The sequence below is a fragment of the Rhinopithecus bieti genome, unplaced genomic scaffold, assembly GCF_001698545.2.
Source record: "Rhinopithecus bieti isolate Rb0 unplaced genomic scaffold, ASM169854v2 scaffold_20206, whole genome shotgun sequence".
NCBI lineage: Eukaryota > Metazoa > Chordata > Mammalia > Primates > Cercopithecidae > Rhinopithecus > Rhinopithecus bieti.
In genome coordinates, this window is record NW_016810187.1 from 1054897 (window position 1) to 1082077 (window position 27181).

The 27181-nt window shown below is 36.1% G+C and overlaps 1 long non-coding RNA gene across 2 annotated transcripts; it reads right to left on the bottom strand.

Moving 5' to 3' along the window:
• LOC108541865 (uncharacterized) lies at positions 1–26411 on the bottom strand. Of its 2 annotated transcripts, XR_001889090.1 has the most exons (4): positions 26292–26411; positions 22824–22930; positions 1717–1874; positions 1–1194 (listed from the first exon to the last, which is right to left on the bottom strand). It is a non-coding gene; the product is annotated as an uncharacterized LOC108541865 (long non-coding RNA). The 2 variants fall into 2 exon arrangements; XR_001889089.1 differs by lacking the exon at positions 1717–1874.
• Between the last annotated feature and the right edge of the window lie 770 nt (positions 26412–27181).

Consider the following 27181-nt stretch of genomic DNA (forward strand, 5'->3'; position numbering starts at 1 on the left):
ACAAAGTTTTAAGACACTGTTCATTAACTGAAAGCTAAGTGGTGAAAGAATACAAATGCAAGCATTATAATGCTGTGTTTAAGAGAGAAGCTGCAGCCCATGGCAGCTTAAGAGACGAATCATTGTATAACAGATGTAGTGAGAAAGTGCAGGCTTAGGGTGGCAATGTCTGCATGCATCAGCAAGAGCTGGCTGGAATCTGAGAGGATAACAGATTACTGAAGGTGCATCTCTGTGTTAGAAGGGAAGGGATGGTTCCTGCTTTTACACAAGTCACAGGAGCATCAGCAGAATCTGGGCTCACGCTTTTCTAGGTATTTTTTATGATACACAGAAATTCTGCTAAAACCTGTGGGGGAATTTCTGATTCTATTAAATTTTCACAGTTGTATTTTTGCTGCTTCTTAATTAAGTAATAATAGAATAAAGAAAAATGCTATTGAAAAAAAGGACTGTGGCTATTTCCTCCTCCTAATGGAATTGCTTAGTTTATCTCTGGGGAAGATGGTTCTTTTGTTAATAAAAGCATGAGGTAGGATTTGATATCATTTTTGCTTGAGAAATGCAAGGCTAAGGATGTAGTTTGGATGGAGTAGCTGGGAAGAAGACAGAAACAAACTGACAATATGAAGTTAGAGGTATTTGGAATTACTATGAGTAAATGAGAAGATAGCATTTAAAAGAAAAGTCAAAATAGAGAGGAGGAGCTCCTTAAGAGTATGTCAGAAGGAAAAGACTTATGGACACATCTAGAAAATGATGAACATGTCTGTGGCAGAAAAGTGATAACAAATATCTAGAAACAGTAATGACCTCTACTGAATTTGCAGTATTTCCTTCCTATTCAATACTTCCCCATCTGTTGCCATCAAGTTTCCGCTGAACAGTTTTTTGATTTAAAAAAGCTTGTGTTTCTTATAATTTGGGGAATTAAAAAAAAGATATTGTATTGTTTATGACCAGATGCAGCTCTGTGTGGCACAAAACTTGAAAGAATGTGGCTTAAATATGATGGGAAGCATGATTGTTTCTCACATAAAGAATTCCAGGGAGAAGTGGTCCATAGCAGGTATGGTGACTCCGTAGTCAGTCATCAGGAACCCATGCTCCTTCTAGATCTCCATTCTGCCACCCTGAGGGCGAAGCTCTCATCCTTGTGGCTCCCCATGTAGTCACTCCCACAGAGCTTCTCAGCTGCATTCCAGGGGATAAGACAGAGAAATGGAAGAAGAATGTATTTTTTCTTTCCTAATGAGGCTTTTTGGAAGTTCCATAGAACACTTCCATTTATGCAGAACTTTACACACATCTTACTGACCACTACTTAGAGATAAAGAAAAGTGGAAAACGTAGACTTTCAGCTGACTGCAATTTATGAAGGTCAAAATTAGGACTCTATTATTTTGAGAGATAAGGTAAGAAAGTGAACTTGAAAGGTGACAATGTGCCTCTACCACAGAAAGATGCAATCCAGCATGGAGGGACATGGTGGGCCAAATGGGAACTGTGGCTGGGTGAGCTGGACAGCAGCAGGAAACCAAGTTGTGGAGTGGACTGACTGAGAAAATCAACCCCACTCCAGCCCTAACCCCTCAACCTCGCCCTTGAGAATGTTCAGGAATTTATTGGAGGACACTGGTACAATTGCTATAGGATGCACAACAAGGGCTCAAGTCATTCTTCTTGAATATTCTATTTGATCTCAGTAAGACTTACCTGTACCCAGGTGGCAGGCGTATGAATCATGGGCTAGGAAGTCCTCTTGTCCACTTCTTAGACCGTGACAACTTAGATTTTACTTCACTCTCAGAACTCCTTTTTATACCCACATCCCACCTCTGATTTATACTTCTATATTCTGTCATCTGAAACATCTGTTTTGATAAAAATATCTGATTAGGTACCTTTTAAAGTATTTCTAGCAAACATTGTCTCTTTTTTATTAAACAAATATATGTTATATGAATTCAGGATTATTGCCAGCACCTTGGCCAGTTATATAAGTGTTGATCTGTGAATCAAAATTCTGATTTGTGTTGTTGATACCCTATTTGTAGGCTTTGCTTGGGCTTTTCTGGATAAATATGAAGGGATCATCAGGGTTTGTGTTAAGGTCTCTACATGGTTAAGATTCCCAGAGGAAGGAGAAAATGTGCAAAATTATTGTCTCAGGCTCCTAAACTGTGCTTCAAGGAGACAAAAGAAAAAAAACTCTCTCTGAGGAGGGAAAAGTAAAAAAACATGTTTTCAATTTGGGCCACAACAATAAAAATTGGTGTACATGGTGGGTTGCCAGTACAATATTGGTGCAAAAGTCCCTCAGGGCTACTTCCACAAGACTTGTTCTGCAGTCTTGACAAAATGGTGGGAAAAGAGAGGGGTCCATAGATTTTTAATTTTATTGCAATCAGTTGTGTTTCAAATCTTCTGCAATAAAACGTGAGGCCTACTTTTTTTTGACTGGCATAAATTGTACATTAATGGTAAAATAACATTTAAAATTAAATAAATTTATTTATGGATCTAATAGAAATCATAGTTAAAGATAAATTTTGCTCAGCAAAATCAGGAATTAACAAAACTTTTGGTTTTAGAGCCCCCTTTATACTCTGAAACTCTACTAAAGATATCAAAAAATTTATGTATTTATATTTACAATAATAGAAATTAAAATATTTAAAAAATTTTATATTAATTTATTTAAAACCCAATAATAATCCCATTACATACTAGCTTAAATAATATATTTTAATGAAATGACTCTATTTTTCAAATAAAAGTTTAGCGAGAAGAATGGCAGTGTTTTACATTTTTGCAAATCTCCTTAATATTGGGTCTAACAGAGAATTGCTGGATTATTGTAACTGCTTCTGCATCCAATTTTTTTGATATGTTGCTCTGTTTGAAGTAAATGAAGAAACTGCAGTCTTGCATACATGTATGTAGTTTAAAATGGAAGAATATTTTAATAGCTTTTAAAGATAGCTGTGAATAGTCTTCTTTGGAACTACATCCAAACTTTGCTGTAATCGTTTCTTCAAGATTAATTGTAATGTAGAATCTAAAACTATCTCAGTACACTTCTCAAGACATTAAAATCCACTGATCTATTGTGTAATGTGAATGTTGATTTTGTAATATGATGCATTGAACACTTAGAGAATATTGTTATGCTGAGTTATACGGATCTTCCAAATGTTGATGAATTTCATTACACAATATCAAAAAATTTCGTTCATTAATATCGCTACCAAAATTCATCAGGCAACCCTTTAAGTATTGGAAAGCTGTCAAGCTAATGGAAGCGTTCACTTGAAGCTTAAATTGTGCTATTGGCAATAAATACTGTCAGTTGTTTTCCTTAAGTGACAGGCTCATTTTGTTCATTTCTGAGGAAATGTCTGCCAAATATCCAAGTCTGAATAACCACATTTATCTACAAGTTTTCTTTTCAGTAAAATTATTTCACAAAATAGCACCTAGTTCAGCTCATAACCTAATTGCACAATTTTTTTTTCTCACAACAATCATACTTCAGTATGCAACAGCAGGGCCTTATGTATACTTTCCATTTTGTCACACAGAATGGTGAAAAGATAAGTACTCAAGGGTCGAGATTTAATAACACTAATGCTTTTTGCTTTTGCTGTGTCCCCAAGGACATTCTTTTTTTTTTTTTTTTTTTCTTGAGGTGGAGTTTCACTCTTGTTGCCCAGGCTGGAGTGCAATGGCGCAACCTCAGCTCACTGCAACCTCCACCTCCCAGGTTCAAGTGATTCTCCTACCTCAGCCTCCCGAGTAGCTGGGATTACAGGCAGCTGCCACCATGCCTGGCTAATTTTTTTTATTTTTAGCAGAGACGAGGTTTCGTCATATTGGCCAGGCTGGTCTCGAACTCCTGACCTCCCAAAGTGCTGGGATTACAGGCATGAACCACGACACCTGTCCAAGGACATTCTTAAGTGAAAGTGGTTGTATTGGCAGTGAGGAAAATAATAAAGAGACTAATATGAAACCACTATACAGTTGGTACCACTGCATTGATTCATCCTAAAATGTCAGCTGTTGAACTCATCATTGTTCTGCACGTTCAGTGTAAATCTCAACACAGTGAAACACCAAATAATCTTATTATTAAAATGCCTCTGAGTTTGCTGACCCCCTGAAATGGTCTTCTGGGACTCCCAGGGGTCTGCAAACCACGTTTTGAGAACTGCTGAAGTGTTTGAAGGTATGATTCCACATAACCAGATACCATTGGATTTTAGTGTTCAGTTATTTTTTCAAACTCCTTGAAAGTTAATACAACATAAATTAATTTTTGTGTTCTTAATCGCAATCAAATAAATAGTTTACTGAGCAAACTTATTTTGGTAATTGAAAATGTCTACTAGTGACATAATGGTTGAATATTATATCTTCCCTGCTAATCCTCTTCTTTGAAGAATATAAATTACAGAGCAGCAGAAAGCAGATGATACTCTCTGAGTTCTATCTTGAAAGATGATGGGTTAAGGAAAAAAATGCTGTTAATATATTATTTAAAATTGTATCTGAATAACTCACATTTTCTTCAATGACTTTTGATCTCTTATTTTTTAAGAATGTATTTCAGTCATTCATTTTAACTATTAAGCCTCATTATCCAGTAAGATAGATTATTTCCATGTAGTGAGTATACATTACTTATAGTCGGAATTGATTTTTTTTCCTTCTAGTTATCTGTGTTTCCCTTTTACTAGCCACAGGGCACAATTTTATTGGAGCGTCCATGGAGCTGTCTTTCAACTTCCTTTGTTCACCTTCCCTTCTCTCCTGGAAACTTCACTTGCCATTCATTCTTCTTTGAAGTTGTCAGTTTCTTTCTGCCTTTTAGGATTTCTCTCTCCTCAAGTGTGTTTGCAGAGCATACCCCAATCAACCGAGTCCTTTCCTGCCTAAGTAAAAATAAGCCTACAGAGCTTTATTTACTTTTTGATATTAACTGAAAATCTACATCGGAGATATGAAACATTGCACAGTCAGCTATCTCACTGGATCTTTCTTCTCCCCTGTTGGAGATGAGTTGTTCCTATTCCATATGTTTTCTCACCTTCTTGGGGTGCCATCACTTTCTCCCTTGCATTGCTGGTCTGTGCTTCCTTTCTCTTTCATTTTAGATTCTCATGGTCTAGCTCTTGAACGTTTTATTTTTTTAATCACATATTTAATCATAATTCATTTTTTCCCATCTGCTATGGACTGAATGTTGAACCCCACTCCCAAATTCATATGTTGAAGCCCTAATCCCCAAGGTGATGGTATTCAGAGATGCAGTCTTTGGGAGGTATTTAGGGTTAGATAAGGTCATAAGGATGGGGACCTCATGATGGGGTTGAAAAGAAAGACCAGAGAATTTGCTGTTCCTCACTCTTAGCCATCTGAGGACACAGCAAGAGGATGGCTCCCTGTAATCTAAGGAGAGAGCCTTCCCCCAAAAGTAACCATGCTAGCAGGCTGATCGCAGACTTCCAGCCTTCAGAAGTATGAGAAATAAATACCTGTTGTTTAATCCACCAAGCCTATGGTATTTTGTTATGGCAGCCTGGGCTGACTGAGACATCATCTATCTGGAAAATGCTTTTCCAATCTGTCAGTTCGACTGCCTACTTTTCCCATGTCCATACTTGATCGAGCTGCTGAGCAAATCTCACATTTCCAAATGACTGGTGATACAATCTATTTCTACTCATCTTCAGCACTATCTAGCAGCCCTTGTAATTAGAATGTCTTTAGAATGGGAGAAATTAGTGGCTATTTTGATCCTTTTCTACTCTCTTCATACTGATCTCTGTTTCCTGGTCCATTCTCAGAGCAGAGAACGGCTTCTACTTCATTGGAGGAAGTGTAAATAAACATATGGTATGGAGAATCTGGACTGTTATCTTTGCCTCTGTCACATTCTGACTGGGCGATGTTGGAAAAATTATCTTCTCTGAGGTATTCTTTTCATTTGCAAACTGGGGAGGTATCAGTGTCAATATCACAGGAAATTCTGAGTATTAGGTAAACTCTAATCACACTAATTGGGACATAAAATATAATAAATTATTATTGATTGTTTATATTAAAAAATTGAAACCCTTTTAGGGGCATTCTCTCAAATTCTTGCCACTGTACCTTTAAATTTTTCTATATTTATGTTTATTTTTTAACTTTCTCCTTCTATTATAGTGCAATAAGAGTCCTTCCTCAACTTAAACACTTATTCTGCAGCAGTGCTATGCCTTCACAAGGTATTTTTACATATTATATATTACCTCCTCTCTTCTTCATCTTCTTCCTCAACTGGAGCCTTCCCCTTAACCTTTAGATCTGTACAGGGTCGCTGATATTTTAACGTAAAGCTATTTGTTTCCAACTCCCATTATTCTACCTTGTTCTTTTTCTTAGACCCACCAGTCCTCCTTCATCTGGCTAATGGTTCATCATTAAAGATTCTGTTTAGTTGTCACTTTCTCTAGAAATACTTCTGTAATTCCTACAATTCGGCCTAGATGACTTTCTACTGCGGTTCCTTAGAAAACTGCTCCTTCCTGTTAAAGCATGTATCATGCTGGAGTTGCCTCATTGCTTGCTGGTGTCTCCAAAAATATTGCAACACTTTCAGAGTCAGGAACCTGTATTTATTTCATTTACTATCATATATTCAATACTGCACACAGTGCTTGGGATGTACTAGACATTCAGTAACCATTTATCAACTGCATAAAGAGAAACAGATAAAGCTTATGAAACACAAGTAAGGAAGTTGAAAACGTTGGGGATATTTAAAAATCATGATTTTGACTACTTGCTAACTTACATATTACCTCGGAGCTCTGTTGGAATTTGTAAGATACATTATAAAAGTTAGCAAAATAGAGACCTGGCAGTGGAAAGGCCTAATGCTAATCCTATGTCAAATATACTTTGAGTAATTAAGTGGTCAGTGCAATTTTAAACTTGCTGAATTGCTTCTGTGTTTCTATCTGCAGTCAGACTTATTTCTTCCAACGTGATAATGGTGAAAGGATTTGTGCAAAGACTTTTTTCTTATTTCCAAATAATCCACAATAATATTTTAAAATTCCCCATACTCCAAATAGAACTCACCTTACTTGTAAAGGGAATTTGGGATATTCTGAGTATGATGCAGAATATATTGATGATGTTAAAAATGTTGGACCGTTGAAAGATGCAATAAGCCAAACTGTCCCACTCCTTTTGTTTTGTGATGGAAATGGGAAGAGCTTCTGACAGGGAGCATCTTGAGGAACACAGTGTACTACTTTGACTCATAAGATTTTATGAAAGCTATGCACTCTGAGTTAAATTATATTGCCTGACTCCTAGGACACAGAGGGTACCCTGTGACCAATAAACTGTTTTAACATTTTTTCAGTCATGGTCTCTGCTTCCGTTTTAAAATTACACCAGTCACAAAGAGCCATGATGACTATCATAAAAAAAAAAAAAAAAGTGGTGGGCTGATAGTTATATGTAGCCACAAACAAATAGCTCTCCCTGTTTTTATACATGGGGCTAGACCTTAATTATTAAAACTTTCCATCATATAAATCTTAGCAACCTCAAAGTTAAGGAAAGTTTTTCCTCCTGGGAGGAAGTATTGACATAGACATTAGAGGGGAAAAAAGAGAAATACTATAGCTTGATCAGGACCCATGAAATGCTCTCTTACTCAAGTGAGTCATTTGCAATTCAGTGACCCACATTCTAGTTTCATCCTAATCTTCATCTCCACCAGATACTCTGATAATAGCACCTGTCTATCCTCCTACATGCAGGTCTTTTCTCCACCTCCTTTTGAGAATAACGGAGGAAAGAAAGAGAGATGTAATTCTCCTTATTGTACTGTGTGTGGGAAAGTTGCTGAGGCACAACAGATAAAAAAACAAAGAGGCTGGACTGATGACCATTGTCTTAGGGTACTTCCTTACAGTTCTCTGGTCTGACTTAATAAAAAATCACGGGAATATTATTTTTAATATTATCCTATTTATGATAATATATAAAAGAATGACATGTTATAATACTTTACTAACACTTTTTCTGGACTTAATACTTTTGCTGATTAATCAATGCAAGTTTTAGCTAAAGTTCCTAATTTGCAATCCACAGATTTGGATGTGATTGTATCTCTGTAGGTAGCATTGGTTTTTGTTTGTATACAGGTTGACTTTCCTTGGGACACTTTACTGGATTGCCCAAGGAATTCAAGATTTGGAAAATGTTAAGTATTGTTTATATCTCTTCACAAAGTTTATAAATATTGCTACAGATAAAGATATAGCTATAACTCTGTGAACTGTATATTATATAGATACAGTATATAGAGTATCAATTATAGATGTGTGTATGTGTCTGTTTATGTATGTGTGTGTACAGATATAAATACATTGGTACATATATGCTTACAATATCTAGACACATGCATATACTATCTATCAATATATAAAATTATTGACATTTAGAGATGATCAAGAGTTTTACTGGAAAAGATCCTGGATATGTTGAACATTTTTCTTGGAAGGAAACACAGATCAGAATAATTTTATACAGGGATCACTAGGATGAGAAACTGCTTAGGGAAACAAAAAGAGATACAGAAATAACTCGCAGTAAAGTCAAAGCACATGAAAGAAAGAATAAAATCAAGACCTTTTGTATAATTTCAATCATCTTATACTTTTCTTTGAATTTTCTTCTTGGTTTGATTTTACTAAAATGACTACCAATGAATGGCCATGCCAATATTAACAATGAATGAACTAAACATAAATAATCAATTGAATTACTGTCTTCCCGTCACTCACCATGGACACATGTTCATTTGGAATAAAATCAGGGCAAAACTAACTGAGATTTAATGTGATTTCTAGAATTAATACCCCCCACTACAACAAATACTAGAGAAAATCCTGAGAATATAGTTATTCTCTGCTAGAAGAGGGCAGAGAAAAATCCACCATATTTTTTATCATGAAAAATTTACTGATGAGTTCCACAAACAGTTTTGAGGGCCTAAGATATGGCAATGGAGTGCAAATTTTTTACAGATGCCTTAATTTTTTTTTTTTTGACTGTGCTTTGGATTTATCACCTCTGTGGCTAGACAAGATAGAAATGTCCCAGTATTCAACAATTTTACTCTCTATTTAGTTGGGGAAATGTTGTGTTGAACAATCCAGAGAATATATACTTTCAAAGGGTCTCTAAGCACAGTTTGTTCACAGTCAGTGATGCACTTGAGCCAGCAAGTGTTTAATTTCTAACTTAATAAAATTACCAAAATGTGGATCTTAAAATAGAGAGGTATTTAAGAAATGTCTCTTTGGGGAGTGATTGCTATCAACCGCACGTAAAGCACAATTGGATATTGCAATAGTACTTACTGTAAAAGAGCATCTGTTCCTGGGCCTATTAATCCTCTTGCTTATAAAAACCATCCACCCCTGAGTGCAAAGAGGAGAGTGGGGGTGGCAGAACTCACTGCTGGAATCCTCAGGCGGGGAGGGCGCGGGCCATTGAGAGCATCCCTTAAAGCCACTTTAAGGCACTAAAGTCCAGCATCTGTTTGCTAATATTGTGTTTTCACTCTGCTAGGCCATGTCCAGTTTATTCAATCTAATGTAGATAATGAACATGAAATCTTTAGGGTGGCTAAGGACATTTCCTAATGAATAAAAGAACCTTAGAAGGGGAAATGATGATAATGGATGAAGCAGTGTTCTTTGAATCACTAGACTAAATAAATTGGACATGACATAATAGCTTCCTGTTTTTGCCAGAGACTCACTCTGGCTCCTTAGAGAGAAATTCAATCATTTCTGTTTCGGTCAACTCTTTATCAGCTGTTAAACTATTTGATGAATAGCTCCAGTGAATATCCTGGGGCCTGGAATTTTTATGAATAGCTTAAGGTGCTTGTCTATATAACAGAAGAATTTAGAATGTTTTGGCTAAGCATATTTTCCTTGCCAAATCTTGTATCCAAAATTAATTGTAATCAACTGATGTGCCTAATTGGTGTCTTTTGAGAGTTGCCTTCATTTTCATTTTTATATTGCAGTGGACTAATAACAATGAAAACACATCGGTGGTGAAGACCACCACCAGTTTCCATAAAGCTGAATCATCCTCTTTTAAGTAGATGATTCTTTTTAAAAATGAGAATAATCTTCTGAAGTTCCAATTAGGTTCCCACTTAAATAACAGTAAAATAATAAGTAGTTCTTATACAGTGCTTATTATCTGCTGAAGTTCTAAATGCTTTACATATGCTAATTCGTTTAATCTTCCACAAAAACTCTAGTCACAAAAACTCTATGAGGTAGATAAAATTAGTATCTCTGTTTTACAGATGAGGAAACAGATCCAGAGAGGTTTAGAAACATATCCAAGATCACAGAACTATCAGGTAGTGAAGTTATGATTTGAATTATAAAGCCTATGCTTTTTAACACGATGTTAGTACTTCCTCTCGAAAATTTATAATACCAGTTAGGACTATTTAGTGTTGCTGATTTACTATCTGGTAGTAGAAAAGATAAGTTGGAAAATATTAATGTCATTACTAAATAGAGGAATTAGCACTGAAATCCAGTGATACTTAACCCTGTTGATCATTTCCAATTAAAGATGTTTAATGCACATGACCTTATGCTTTTTTAAGGCTGCAAGGAACAGAGATAGATTTGGTTACAGTGTGCAGTGAGGGTTTTGATGAAGGAAGAACAAGAAATAGACTGAAAAGCTACATAGGCCCTACACTGAGAATGTAATTGTAATTCTGTAGTCACGCCTTGTGAGAAGTGGAACTTTGTTCAGCATTCAACATTACTCTGGTAATAACCTGGTTATCTTGTGTTGCCTCCAGGAGGATGAGTCCATCATTCTCTTTTCTTGAGCTCTGCTAGTTAATGCCTTTGCCTCTGTTTTAACTGCTTTTCCTTCTGCTGCTGCTAGCTGACTCTGTCTTTATATGTTTCATATTTAAACTCCCTGAGAGAGAGTATTTGTTTTAGTTGAATTGTCGCCATCCAGTCTAAGGGCATTTCTTATGAAAAGAATCCTGTGACAGTCCCCTGTAGATGGCTGCCTTAGGATCCAACATCCATTCCTGTATCAGACAGTTGTGGCCAACATTGACAACTGATGCCTTAGAAATTCCTGGGGCTAATTCTCTCAGAAGAAAGCCAAGGGCAGTTAGACATTCAATGTATTATGTTGAAACTGTACTTACATATATTTTCCCCCATATTACATAAATGCTAACCAGCCTAATAACTTTTCTCAATTAAGCTTGATATCAATTACAATGAATAAAGTTCCTTTTTAAAATAAAGGAAACTAGTGTTTTCTAAACACATAATTAAGGTAAAATTATTAGCTAAGTATTAAATCTGAAGAAATATTCTACAGTATGTATGAATGTAAACCTACACAGATAACTTCCTAATCCTCACTCTTATTTTCTTACGAAGATTTAAGAACAGAGAGCAGATGTGTCTCTCATTGAAGAACTAGAAGTTTTATGTTGAAGTAAATTCTTTCACATAAGCCTTAATTTATTCAATTCTGTTGCTACTGGCTTCCTTTTATTTGGCTGTTAAAAAAAGAAAGAAAGAATTACTCTGAAGTTCCAGGGCACTACATGTCTTTCAAATTTTAAAGACTGCCAGCTCAAGTAACAAGATACATTAAACAGAAAGGATTCAGTCCCTGCGGATAGCTAGGTGTCCTCCTGCGTGTGTTATTGCCTTGACTTAATGATGGCACTTCCTGATGGATTATTCACCGAAGCTTCTCTCACTAGCAGGCATCTTGTATCCCCCCGTATTTTTGTGACAGTTTAATATGGCAGACCTCCAAACTGACCCTCATGTAGTAAGGAAAATGATCAGTTGGGAAAAGAGGAGAAAACTAAAATGGGAATAAAAATGAGTTGTGGTTAGCTGGAGTTTTCTCAGAAAACTGAGATACCCAGGTCAGATTTTTTTTTTTTTTAACTTTTCTTTCTTTTGTTAAAATTTGATATGTTTTGAAGTAACAGGTCTTCATTGATTTACTTCTTCTTTAATCTTTACTTGATAGATGGATTCCAAGCTCAATATGCCAATTCTCTTTTGTTACAAAGAATTTTATTTTATGTTTGCCATTGAAAAATGTCTTCAGTACACTTTACCTGAATGCAAAGCTGTGTTGTGCGTTTTCCCCCCTACTGATCTCTGGAAATGTGTTGTGAATTGTCTGTTGTACTAAATTCTGGCTGAACTTTGGTTTCAAGTAGCTTAGAGACAGCTCTGTGCTGCTCATTACTGGAGATGTTTTTAAGCCCATGGTGGCAGGTAACAGAGAGGCTCGCGAAATATTTATAAGAAATAGAATCAACTGGATTAGGAGTTGGGAGTGCACCACTAAATTGCACTGCAAGTTGAGGTGGGTCGCTTAACCCCTTAACCCTCAGTGTCTTCATTGGTAAAAGGGATAGATTTGTCTTTGTCCTCAGAGGTGGCTGTGAGTTTGAAACATTAGTACCAACTGTTTGGGACACGATGCCATTTCTGGGCCATTTGAAAATACTGTTTTTATTAGTTGAATATAATTCCCTAAGAAAACTCTAGTAGCTGAATAATGCATTGTTGGAAGAGAAATCATCCAGTAAAACAGCTAGCATAGAGATAATTTATCTTGAATTTACCCGTGATACCAGAGAATATCAGACTTTTATAGACAGAAAGGATTTTTGTAGCTGAGTATATGCAGATTTTTATCTTAGATGCTATGGAATTTTCATTAGTTTCCCGAGAGAGCCCAGGGATATTACAGAAAAAAGGGGATTGGATGTTTTCCTTCTCCATTTTTAAAAATAGAATTCAACATTTTTTCACCAATTCTGTGGCTCCAAAAGATTTCACATGAAGTATTTTGCCAAAACATATGTGAAGATCACCAATCATAGATCACGAATCATATTCAACATCCTCATTTACAGAATAAACTGATCTCCAAATCTGCCCCTCAATTAGGCGAGTCTGTCATTTTAATTGACAAAAGAACTGTAGCATTTTCAAAAAATTTGCTTAAGATCCTAGAGTGGTGTTTTTCAACCTTGGCCGCACGTTGGAATCACCTTGAGAGATTTAGAAATCTCAACGCCCAGGTGGCTTCCAGGCCAATTATATCAAGTCTCCACAGGTGATTCCAACGTGCAGCCAAAGTTGGAAACCACTGGCTTGGCAGGAGGGAGAGGTGAGTTTGACTTAAGTTGGTAGGGAAGTGTTTATGGAGAAAGTAGTTTCTGAGTAGGATTTGAAAGATGCGCTGAATTTTGTTCAGAAAAAATGTGGAAGCATTTAAAGTGATCTAATAATACTGGTTTCAGAGACTAAAGAGTTGTTAATGTACAGAGAGAGCGAATCAGAAGTATAGGATGACATTACGAATCAGAAATAAATTTAAATTTCAAATTCTGGCCCTATTATCTACTACCTGTATAAAGGTGGCCAAGTTACCTAATCTCTAAATCTTTTTATTTCCATCTATAAAATGAGAAATACAAGCACCCACTGATAAGGTTTAATGAAGGCCAAATGACAAAAGTCGTAGAAAGCACTACCCTCAATGTCAGGTAATAGAAAGTGCTCAATATACGGCTAATACCAAAACATTTTTTACCAGCTGAATATCATTGAACGTTAAGGCGAGCCACTAATGGAATTAAAGCATTTAGGGTCAGATTGTGGGAGCCTTGAATGCCGAGATAAGCAGATTTTTCTTTTCCCTTTTCTTTTCTCTGCATTGAAGCCTGTTTTTGAGCACAAGGCCAAAGCAACCAAAGGAGTATGTTGAGATTTGTGCAATCGCAGTGTGCAGGAATGACGGAAGAGAGAAGAAAGTGGAGGCTGGGAAACCAGATAGAGAAGGTGTACAGTAGCGTAGGAATGGGCTCCTGAGTTATAAGAGTTGAGATCTGTGAGGAAAATTTGTAGATGAGATATTGTTCAAGAAAGTTCAAGTAGAAGACAGTAACTGGCAGTAGGGGAATCTAAATGAAAGAAAAAAGTCAGTGACTTTAAGATAGAAATAGTGACAGAGGAGCCCAAACCCAGTTCAGATGAAGAGATAACGAGTTCATTATAGACCTTATAAGTCTGAGGTTGGGGCAGAATTGTTAAAAAAGAAGGAGAGCGCAGAGTGGAAATGTCATGTGAACATCAGGGGGAGGGTCAGGCATGACAAGAGAGTTTGATAACACTCACAGTCATAGGCATTATGATTGATGGGATGAGAGTGAAATCCCACAGGAGAATTGGAAAGTCAGAGGAACACAAAAATCGTTCATATTTCACAGGTGGCTCAAAATTTGCCTTTTACAACCCTCCATTTCATTCTCTCTTCCACTTTCCTGCCATTTAATTTCTTAATCACTCTTTTCCAAAAACCATTTGTTGTTTCAGTCCCTCTGGAATGATACTCACTTCTTCTAATTTTCTTCTATACAACTGAGATTTTTGCATATTTTATTTCTCGTGACTAAAATGTTCTACTCTTTTTCTCTTGGGCTACTCTTCTAGGTCCTTCAAAACTGAGGTAATATTTTTTTTCATCCTCTTTATAGCCTTCTCTAATTTTACCAGTAATATTCTTCTTTTTTATTAATACTTCGTGTATATTTTTACAATTACATAAGTTAAAGCATGATTTCATGTTTAGTTTGTCTCTCTAACTAGATAGTAAGTTACCCCTAATATGTTAATTGATTTATAATCACAGATGTTTGACAGACTTATTGAATAAATGAATGAGTATTTATCTCACATCTGTGTCAATACTCATGCTCTAAGTCTCTAGGGTGTCATCTGAAAATGTATGCAAGTGTTTTGTTTTCTAATAAAGGCTGACAAATGCTGCTGGTATTTGACACATAAGACCCAGGAATGCTAAATATTCTGCAATGTATGAGACACTGCTTCACAGTGAATAATTATTTCTATCTAAATGTCAAAAATGGATCACTAGGAATGCTGATCTGAGGAATGGTAAGTAGCTACTACCAAGTAAGGCAATTGAAGTGGGCAAAGTCTTCCTCAGTTGACAACATAGTCTGGTATATCCCTACTTGAGAGGCAGAAACAGGTATGCAGTAGTTTTTAAGTACTCTGGGCAAGAGAGAAAAACATTGGGGGTAGGGAGTGATAAAGGAGTTTTAAATGAGTTCTGCTCTTGATACTATTATTAAATGACACTAGTAAGCTCTTTTTTACTCTAAAATGTAAATTACACAATTTGATTAAACATTGGAACATATTGTACTGCAGATCTCACAATAATCAACTGTTTAAATTCTTAGCCTCTTGACAGTTGCAAGAAGCAGCAGTCAGTATAATTTTTTAACATCCTCAGGATAGTGAAAAGTCCTTAAGAAGTGTTTTCTAATTAAAATTGTTTAGATTCCTTCTGAAATATAATTATTTAATATATTTGTGTTGTAACAAAATTGTATTGAATCAATGTCAGATGATCCTAATAGCCAAAAAAAAAAAAAAAAAAAAGAAAAAAACCTGTTTTCTGTTTCATGAATCATCTTAATTTGGAAAGAGTCATAAGATTATTCCAAAGAATTTCATTGTCCTTTCACAGAGTTGTTTACCCAGTACCCCGTCAGACCTGCATATTTACTAAGTGGCTTTCTATGGGGCCATTTCCTATTCATTTATTATGCATCTTCCCAAGTTCAAGGCAAAGGTTGCCCCCACAGTGAAGTCATTTAGTAAAAACACAGTATGAGCCAAAGCAGCCTGTTTCTAAGAAGTCTGTTATTTGGCCTCTCACAGAAGGAGGGAACTGTTCTCAAGAGCACTATGAGAAGTGGGATATGCAGTCAGTGGTCCACTCTTGTGTGCCATAGGATTTCTAAGTCGTGAGTGCAGAGAAATGATCTACCTCCTAGCAGTGCTGAACCATTGTTGCTGTGGTACTCTAGAAAATTCAGTGAGAAAAATAATTCATTGTATAACTTTTTTCCAGGAACTGCTTCTAAAACTTTCTGAAACAGATGATATCATTCAGCTGGTCACCAAAAGCTGACGTTTTAAAAAAATCTGATACAAAGATAATAAAGATACAGACATTGTTCTCAGTTTTGGAAAGGGTAATGTAACAATACATTGTGTCTATATCTCAGCCCTAGGCCTGTCTTCAAAACACATACTAGAAATTAAGCCCCTTAAAAATGTCCACTTATTATTTGTTTTGTAAACCTAGTGGTGAATGATATTTGTGATCCCAATATAATGCTTAAGAAATAATTGAACAGATGCTGGAGTATAGTATTTTTAAAATTTTATTTTACTTTAAGTTCTGGGATACATGTGCAGAATGTGCAGGTTTGTTACATAGGTATATATGTGCCATGGTGGTTTGCTGCACCTACTTGACCCATTCTCTAGGTTTCCTCCCCTCACCCCCCAACCCCCAACAGGCCCTGGTGTGTATTGTTCACCTTTCTGTGTCTCTGTGATCTCATTGTTCAATTCCCATTTATGAGTGAGAACATGCGGTGTTTTGTTTTCTGTTCCTGTGTTAGTTTGCTGAGGATGATGGCTTCCAGCTTCAACCATGTCCCTGCAAAGGACATGATCTCATTCCTTTTATGGCTGCATAGTATTCCATGGTGTATATGTGCCACATTTTCTTTATCCAATCTATCATTGATGGGCATTTGGGGTGGTTCCAAGTCTTTGCTATTGTAAATGGTGCTGCAATAAACATACGTGTGCATGTGTCCTTATAGTAGAATTATTTATAATCCCTTGGGCATATACCCAGTAATGGGCTTGCCGGATCAAATGTTATTTCTGGTTCTAGATTCTTGAGGAATTGCCACACTGTTTACACTCCCACCAACAGTGTAAAAGCGTTTCTACTTCTCCACAGCCTCACCAGCATCTATTGTTTCTTGACTTTTAATAATCGCCATTNCAATTCCCATTTATGAGTGAGAACATGCGGTGTTTTGTTTTCTGTTCCTGTGTTAGTTTGCTGAGGATGATGGCTTCCAGCTTCAACCATGTCCCTGCAAAGGACATGATCTCATTCCTTTTTATGGCTGCATAGTATTCCATGGTGTATATGTGCCACATTTTCTTTATCCAATCTATCATTGATGGGCATTTGGGGTGGTTCCAAGTCTTTGCTATTGTAAATGGTGCTGCAATAAACATACGTGTGCATGTGTCCTTATAGTAGAATTATTTATAATCCCTTGGGCATATACCCAGTAATGGGCTTGCCGGATCAAATGTTATTTCTGGTTCTAGATTCTTGAGGAATTGCCACACTGTTTACACTCCCACCAACAGTGTAAAAGCGTTTCTACTTCTCCACAGCCTCACCAGCATCTATTGTTTCTTGACTTTTTAATAATCACCATTCTGATTGGTGTGAGATGGTATCTCACTGTAGTTTTGATTTGCATTTCTCTAATGATCAGTGAATGTTGAGCTTTTCTTCGTATTTTTGATGGCTGCATAAATGTATTCTTTCAAGAAGTGTCTGCTCATATCCTTTGCCCACTTTTTGATGGGGTTATTTGTTTTTTTCCTGTAAAATTTTTTAAGTTCCTTGTAGATTCTGGATATAGTATTTTAAAAGTTTTCTACAGCAAATTAAAAAAAATGGTATTTACCAGGACAGTGTCATATGAAAATAAACCACAAGGTGGCACCAGAGTATTTACTGTTATTCTAAGACAATGCTAGGGTAATGTTCTTTTAAAGGATATTTTTAGATTTTCATGTAAATGACTTAAAAACAGGATTAAAATTTTAAATTTCAAATGTTTTCTGGGTCGGGGTACTATTTTGCCGTCAAATGTGAGAACACACTGGGTAAGCATTTTAGACGACAAAACTGAGGAGAAAGTCAGAAACGGAGGGCTGAAGAAGGGATGTGTCATCATAGCATTCCAGAGGCTGATGAAAATGACTACTTTGCTCTAAACAACACAAAATCCATATATGTATCTATTGGCATGTGTGTATATGTATGTATATACATACATCCATTGTGTACATTGATTTTACAAATACATTTTACACGTATTATGTATAATATGTATGTCATGTATAAAACATATAGTATTATCTGTAATATATGCTATATGTAATGTTATCTATATATCATATAGCACACACACACATGCACCCACACAAAGCAGTAGATCATTTTCCTCAAAGGAAGCTCGCTGGGTTATTTTGTGACTCCATGCCTTTCCTAGAATTGCTCCCTGTCTCACATTCCTGTTCCTCTGAACATTCAGAAATTCCTTCCTTAGTAAAGCACTTCCTGACACCTGCCCAGGGAAAACCTATTACTAGCTCTATAGTTTGTGCCCCATTGTTTCCTTACCTAGTTTTATATCAGCATCTATGCCTTTTCAGTGGACCTATTTATTTTCTAACCTGCCGTATTTTATTTAATTGTACATCCTTTGAGGAAAGAACTGTGTCTTGTTTGCTTTTGCCTCTGAGAACCTGGCACATAATGGGAATCTAAGAAATGCTTCATGAATGAATGTCAGGCATTTCATACTGACAGAGCAGAATGAAAGAAAAGCCACACAGAACACAGAATGTACTTTAAATAATGGTCCCAAAGTGAACATTTTCTGGCTAATATTGTTATCAATCACATTTAATCAATAACAGTGAGTATAAAATCATAATTAAATTGCTAATATCACGAAAGTGAATATTATCATTAAATGGTTACTATTCTTCCTATTCCTTGGGGTGTGGAGTAAAATAAACTAATTTTAACAGATATGAAGGTTAGAGAGATAAACATTATTTTAACCATTTTGCATATTAACATTAACTTGTACTTGCATAACTCTCCACCTCCTCATTCACTGCATCTATAAACTGAATCAAATAAAACTAGACACAACACTGATCCTTCCATATGCTGGTTGGCACTCCCTCATCAGCTAGAAGTTTAAGTTTTTTGAAACCCGTTTACAAACCACCTGCTTATTTCCAAATAATGCTGCAATGCTAACATCTGAGCCAACAAGACTTACTTTTCAAGAACCAAATGCTCAGCTAAATAAAGATACAGTATCTTGGAGTTATGTGGGTCAATGAATACTTTTGTGAGTAGTTCAGTTTCTTTGAAGGAAAAATGTTTCAGATAAATAAATTTGTATTGTATAAAATTGGAATAATATTTTCAATGGCAACATTGTAACAAAGAGTATTTAAATTTCCATTGTAAAGCTAGAAAATGGAATTGATTAAGATCTCATTTCTGCTATATATCAACATGCTAAAATAACACATACACACACTCATACATGCCCACACTTTCTATCTCCACTAATTAAGGTCTTAAATGAGTTGAGATTAAAGACAGGTAATGATACTGCATTCTGACCAAACACAAAGTCTCTCATGATGTTCACTGGACAAACTGAAAGGCAACATAGAATCTGGGCACTGCAGCTCTAACTCTGCCATTTTCATGGACTTTTTCACATTTTCTCAGACTTAAAAAATGAGCTATTTAACATCGAAAATCTAGAAGAGATATGAACATTTTCTATGTCTTCAAAAGTGATCCTTGTTCTTCCCAGGAATGTGAGAAAAATTATTTCTCCTTCCCAATGTATATAGATTTTGTAGAAAGAAATGTAAAAATATAGATAGTAGAATCTTAAATCTATGCATATAAACCATTGCTCTAAACACGGACAGCACTAACTGCCACACATTTATTCATTGCAGAAACAATCCCATGCATACTCTCCTCTCTGTATCTCTCCTCTATTTCCTCTGTCATCCAGAAACATACATACGTATTTTGGTTATTTCTTCCATAGTTTATGTACTCTTTTAAAATCCAGTTTTCTGTGCATGAGTTATGTATCACTTTGATGAATCATTTCCACAAACCTTTAGCAATACAAATCTGTTTCTTTTATTAACAAAGTGTTTCAGATACCTTACTTCCAGAATAGAGGACAAATGAGTGATTTGTGAAAGTTCCCTCTATTTCATTACACTACATTTTGTCCTCTCTGCCTATACCTTTGGCTGGTTCTCTGATTAATACAATGTTAGGCAGTCAGTGGCCAATTATTGAAAGTTTGATTAATGAATAAATGCACCATTTGCCCAGTTGTTGAATTAAAGACTTTGAGATGAGAGTTGTCAAATATATGTGTTTTGACTTCTTACATTGTTTACAGAAATCTCAAAGTATGGGTTATTTTATATATTCTTTTCATGTTTATTCAATGCCTAGCAGAATTTTCTTACCCAAAGAATGTATAATAATGCTGTCTTTATAATTTCTAATTCTATAATTGTGTTTGAATGGTGGCTCTATCATTTATTAGCTGTATTAATCTTTTTATTTTCAGGCTGGTTTCCCTTTGTAAAATGCAGAGAATAATAACTGGCTAACAGGTTTCTCTAGAAGATTAAATGAAATTATATGATAAAAACTGTTAACAAACTTTATCCAGTCATTTATTGCTGCTTAATAAACCACTTCTAAAATTTGGTGGAATAAAATGAAAACTATTGTATTATGCTCATAGATTCTGTGGTTTAGGAACTAGGGTGTCTGGTACCTCAGAAGGCTCAAATAGCTAGGGATGCATCAAATGCTGGTGGTGCAATCATGTGCAGAGTTTCTTATGTACACACATAGTTGTAATGACTTGAAGAACAAGCTCCTCTGTGGTGTCCACTGGGTATTGTAAAGTATCTTCTCCACTTGGTGTGTGCTTCTTGCAGCATGGTGACTGGGCTCCAAGAGGGAGTGTCTTCAGAGAGAGTATGTGGAAAGCAAGCATTCCAAACAATGAGGTGGAAGATGTGTGGCTTTTCTGACCTAGCCTCAGATTTCACAGGAAGTCACTTTCCCTATGTTTTTTTTAGTTACAAACTGTTCACTACATCCAGCCTAGATACCAAGGAAAGGGGAACTAGACTTCATTTAAGAATAGGCAAGGTCATGTTGCAGGAGGACCTATGGGTGGAAGACATTTTTGTGGTCATCTTTGTAAAATGCAGTCTGTCTAAATAGTGCTTGGCATATACTAAGTAACCAAAAACATTTTGCTATTATTGTAAAGGGTCCTATATAATTACAGTGTATACTTATGGATATATATATATATATATATATATATATAGAGAGAGAGAGAGAGAGAGAGAGAGAGAGAGATGCAGTCTTGCTCTGTCGCCCAGGGTGGAGTGCAGTGGTGCAATCTCTGCTCACTGTAACCTCCACCTCCTGGATTGAAGCGATTCTCCTGCCTCAGTCTCCTGAGTAGATGGGATTACAGGTGCATGCCACTGCGCCCGGCTAATTTTTGTATTTTTAGTAGAAACGGAGTTTCACCATGTCGGTCAGGCTGGTCTTGAACTCCTGACCTTGTGGTCTGCCCACACCGGCCTCCCAAAGTGCTGGGATTGCAGGCATGAGCCACCTCACCCGGACTACTTATGGATACTTTTGCATTTGTAGTCTGAGCAATAGGCTCTGAGTTTAATAAGAACTCTGAATTCAGCACCTGGGACAGTGACTCACACCAACTGGCTCTCAGTCATTATTCGTTGAATGAATATGAATGTTTTGGTGAATGAACTTGTTCTATCTCCTGATCACACATTTGAGTTATTGATCTTCAGTGCCAACTGACACCTTTTCCTGGAATGAGCTGGAAGAGTTTGTCCACTGAGATGACTAGAGCCTATAGATTCGTGATTCTTACATGGTGAGACAATGGTGCCCAGTTCTAGCCGGGTGCCTTCCCTTTATCTTTGGGTAACTTATGGCAACATTGTGAAGATGTTTCAGCCCTCTGAGGTTAGGAGGGACAGAACGTTTTCTTGTTTGGGCAATTTTTTGTGTACATGTGTTGTAACTTTATCTTAGTTTTCTTTGCTATTTACTCATGTTAACTTGCCTTCACCTATGACTCAGTCTTTGTTTTTGTTTGATTTGCTACTTAAACTCCCTGCCTTAGTAATCTTATTGAGTAACATGACCTTAAAAACCGGTCTGTGTGTATCTGCCTGTCTATCATTCTGCCAATCAATCAATCAATTGACTTATCAAAAACTGTTACATACACATAATTTCTAGTCCAAGCTGTCTACTCTTCATTTTCACTTGTCTATCTAATAGCAATCTTAAATTTCACGTTTCCAGAAATAGATTTTCTGATTTTCCACTGCCCTCAGGAACTCATCAACCTGCATCCAGAGACCTCCTTCCCCTTCTGTCTTTATACTTTTAGTTACTCTGTTTGAAAATTATCTCATTATTTCTGCCTTCTCTTTTTCTCCTACTATCTGATTCAATATGCAAGATAATTTTCTTGGTTCTGCCTTTAAAATACATTGTCACCTTTCTCACATTCCATGGCTGTGGCTCTGATCCATTCCATTCTCAGCTCTCTCTTGCATTCTATTTTCATAGCCTCCTCACTGGTCTCAGCACTTCTGCTTTTTCTTCCTGCATTCTATTTTCAATGAAGTGGTCAGAATGATTTTTAAAAAATATAAACCAGTTAATGTCACTTCTTTATTTAAAACCTTCCTATCCTTCTCAGTGTCTCTTTCTATCTAACTCAGACCTCAAGTCAAAGTTCTTACGATGACCTAAAATGCCCGAGAAATCCACAGCTCATCCTCCACCACACATATCCCCATATGACTTTCTTCTTGGTTTTCTCCCCCATTCTTCACCGTATCTATACTGACCTTTTGCCAAGCATGCTCCTGCTTTGGGGCTATTGCAATTGCTCTTCCCTCATCTTGAATTTCTCTTCTTCCGGGTAGTCCCAAGACTGGCTGTCTTCCTCTTCAGGCTGTTGTACAAATGGCGCCTTTTCAATGAGTCCATCCTGATCATTCTACTTAAATTATAACTACTCCAACATTCTCCATCATCCCTCCCCGCTTTATTTTTCCCACAGCACTTTTTCACCATCTGACATTTATTTTACTTATTTTGTTTCTTGTTCATTCCCTTACTGGAAAGGAAGTGGGATTTTTGTCTTTTTTTATCGAACTTAATCTCTCTGAGATCCTAGCATGATGCCTTTCTCAGGGACTCAGGAAATATTGATCAAATCTATGAGTAAATTAATAACATCCAAAATATTACTATATGTTTATATTCAAATGAAATGAACTTTGTCATCTATAAGATATTTATCAAAATAATACCCATCAAAACAATATGTATTTTTTTCCGCAAGCTAGATTGTTTTAGTATTCTAAGTTTATTTCATGTTACTTTGCTTTCCTAAGAGTCTTGACAGGCTATTGGTCCTTTATTAAGTGTTTTGTGCTTATTGATGCAACTTTTCTAGTGAAATAACTTATGAATTTAAATTCCAGGAGAATCTGACTTAATTTGTATCTTCATTTAAATATATTATTAAAATGAAAGTGATTTGCATAATGTGGGAGATATTGTTATGTATTTTAAAATATGATCTTGTAAGTTATTTTTTAACAAACACAGGGAAGTAGCGATTTCTACTGTAAGATAAATTGAGACCAAGAGCAGCCAATACTATAAAATTATAAATATTCTGGTGTTATAAATATGTTTAATATAAAAATACTTGACCAAGTGTAGATTGATTCTTCATGCTTAAAAACAAGATCAAGAAAATAATTTAGCAATCTTCTAAACCAAAGGTAGTAACAATTGTGAATTATATGTATCATGAAATTTAGATGGATAGTCTGGCTATGTGATTTGCTTTTTAAAAGCTTATATGAAGAACTGTGTAAATACTGCTATTTACTGAGATTTCTAACGAATGAGGTGCTTTACCTCTGTGGATTTCTCTTCACAGCCAGAGAAAACATTATATAAACAAAACAAAATAAAACATTCATTTTGTTTCAAAATGAACTGTTTTGCTATTTTAAGGCACATACATGTGGTTCTGTCACTTTTGCTGTACTTTTAATTCAGTTATCAATTTTGATACATTATTTGAATATGCTAAATTTAAATTTGAGTTGTAAATAAGACATGATTGGTTAAAATTTAGGAATATTGAAAATTGAGTAAACATTTATGAATTGGTTTATTTATAATCACAAAGTTTTCATTAGACAATTACATATGCATGTTTATTTCTACAATATAATTAATTTTCTGTGATGTTAGAAAAGTTTCTTAAGATGATATACTTAATAAGGTGAATATAAGAAAAAAATTTCTAATTCAGAAGGGATTATGCCCTGTTAGAGTATTCTTTAGGCAAATGATGAGCTTTATAGCAGTGTATTAGTCAGGGTTCTCCAGACAGATAAAACCAATAGGATAAATGGGTGGATGGATAGATAGATGAATACATAGACAGATGATAGACAGATAGATGAGGGGATTTAATAGGAAAATTTGCTTTTTTATTTTTGGAGGCTGAGGCATCTCACAAAGAGCTATCTACAAGCTAGAGAACCAGAGAAACCAGTAGTATGGCTCAGTCCAAGTGTGAAGGCCTCAGAACTAGGGAAGTTAATGGTGTAATTCTCAGTCTGGGGCTGAAGACCTGATAACCCAGGGGAATGCTGGTACAAGTTACAGCATCCAAAACCTGGAGAACCTGGAGTTCTGATGTGCAAAGGCAGGAAAAGAAGGATATTCCAGCTCGAGAAGAGTGTGAGAGACAGAACAAATTTGCCTTTCCTTTGCCTTTTTGTTCCATCTAGGACCTCAACTGATTGATTGGTGTCCACCCACATTGAGGGTGAATCTTCATCACTTAGTTCACTGATATACATGCCAATCTCTTCTGGAAACACCCTCATAGACAACCCAGAAACAATGCTTTAGTAGCTATGTGAACATTCATTAATCAAGCTGACCCCTAATTTAACCACCTCAAGCAGAATAACTAATGTAGTTGGACTACAACACAACCTAAACTGGGATTCAGACTATGTAAACATGCGTGGAGAACGGATGGGGGTGAATCGTGAATGAATCACCAGGGGTTTCAATGAGTGGGGAACTCTGAAATCCCCTAGTTGGTCCTAATAAGCAGAGACAAAGCCAGTCATGATGGGCTGTACTTCCCAACAAAGCCTTGGTCGTTGTGGAAAGCAGTGGTCCTGAGTTCAGAGTCGTGGCTGGCATGTGAGTTCATTCAAGGCTAATTGCTTGTGTCTGGGACTAGAAGAAAAAGTAAACAAAGACTTAACCACCTTTTTTTTTTTTTTTACTGAAAGCATTTAAAAATCTTGATAGAAAAGCAGCATTACCTTGGGATTTCTTACACAAAAGGGGTGAGAAGTATTGGCTCATTTTACCAGAGACCACTCTACAGCTTTGACATTTGAAGAGCCCAGATGCAGATTTTGCTGCCCCATAAGAAAGAGTAAAGCAGCATCTCAGAGTTTCTCTTTGCATATAACTTTCGGAACTCTCAAAAATATTTTGAAAAAGAGGCCTTGGCAATTATTTCAGAATCTATGATGTAAATGTTAACAAGAGCATGAGAATTTGAGTTAATATTGTTTGTATGACTTTGTTCCTGTGATGGTTAATTTTATTTGTCAATTTGACTGGGCTGAGGAATACCCAGACACCTGGTAAAACATTATGTCTGGGTGTGTCTATGAGGGTGTTTTCAGAAGAGATTAGCATATGAATTGACATGCTGAGTGAAAAATCTACCCATACCAATGTAGGCAGGCATCCTCCAATCTTTTGAGGGCCTGTGTAGAAAAATAGCCACAGAAAGGGCAAATATCAGCTTTCTCTGTTTGTTCTGGGATATCAACCTCCTCCTGCCTTTGGGCATTGGTGTTCCTGGTTCTTAGGCATTTGGGCTTGAACTGGAGCTAGACCACCAGCTTTCCCGGGTCTCTAGCTTGCAGTTAACAAATGGTGGAACTTCTCAGCCTCCATAATCCGGTGAGCCAATTCCTCATAATAAATCTCTTTGGATATATTTATACATATTCTATTAATTCTGTTCTTCTGGAGAATCTTGACTGATACAGCCCCCATCAGCTGGTGAGGTCCAGGGAGAATCATATTGCACTAAAATCACAATAACAATTTCTGCTTTATGGGACTACACACAATGGCTGTATGGCTACCCATGTCTGGTATATAATAGTTACTCAATAAAAGTTTATTCAATGAGTAAATATTTAGAAATAATAGAATACTATCAGAGGGCTAAATAACAAATCTACCTTCTTTGGAATGCAGGATTTATATTCTAAGGACTGAGTGTGAAATCCATCAATGAGACTAGTTTTGTGATCTTGATAAATCATCTCCCTTCTTCATGCTCATTTTTCCTCGTGGGAATATAAAATGGCGACCTTGTTGGAATCAGATTAGATCATCGTTTCGCCACAGTGTGATGTAATAGGAAAAATTCTGCAGAATGTTCCATGGTAACATCGCTTCTCTTTTGTGTTCTTTCTTTAGGTCCCAAGTGTCAATTTTCATAAATTCAGGACTCTGACTTTGTATTTCTGTTTCTTTCAAATCCAACATTAATTTATGTATATTAATATATTCATACTTATTCAAATTTAACAGTAATATACATTTCCCCATTTTATGCTCTTTTAAGTTATTGAAATACAATTTACATACCATAAAATTCACATTGTAAGACTACAATTCAGTGATCTTAGTAAATTTATAGTGTTGTGCAACCTTCATTACAATCCAATTTTAAAACTTTTCTATTTTTCCCAAAAGTTCCCTTGTGCCTGTTTACAGTTAATCCCCTTTTCTGCTCAGTGATATACAGTTAAGCACATGTATTATATCTTTCACAGATAATTACATTTATCCTCCATTTTAAAAAAGCTTCAGATATTAAAGAAGAGATATCAAAAGAATAAATTATTATTAACCAAGCAGGCTGAAATCAAGTAGCACAAGTGACTACTTAAAAAAATGTTTCCACAGCACAGCAGCTGTAAGTGTCTAATGTCTGATTTTTCTGATAATATGTAATAGGTATCTCTAACTCTCTATCTGAGGTAGTACTAAGGTGTCAGTGGTGCTGTGGAGGAAGTGATCTACTCAGGAGCAATTCTGGTGTGGCTTTCTAAGAATGCTTCAT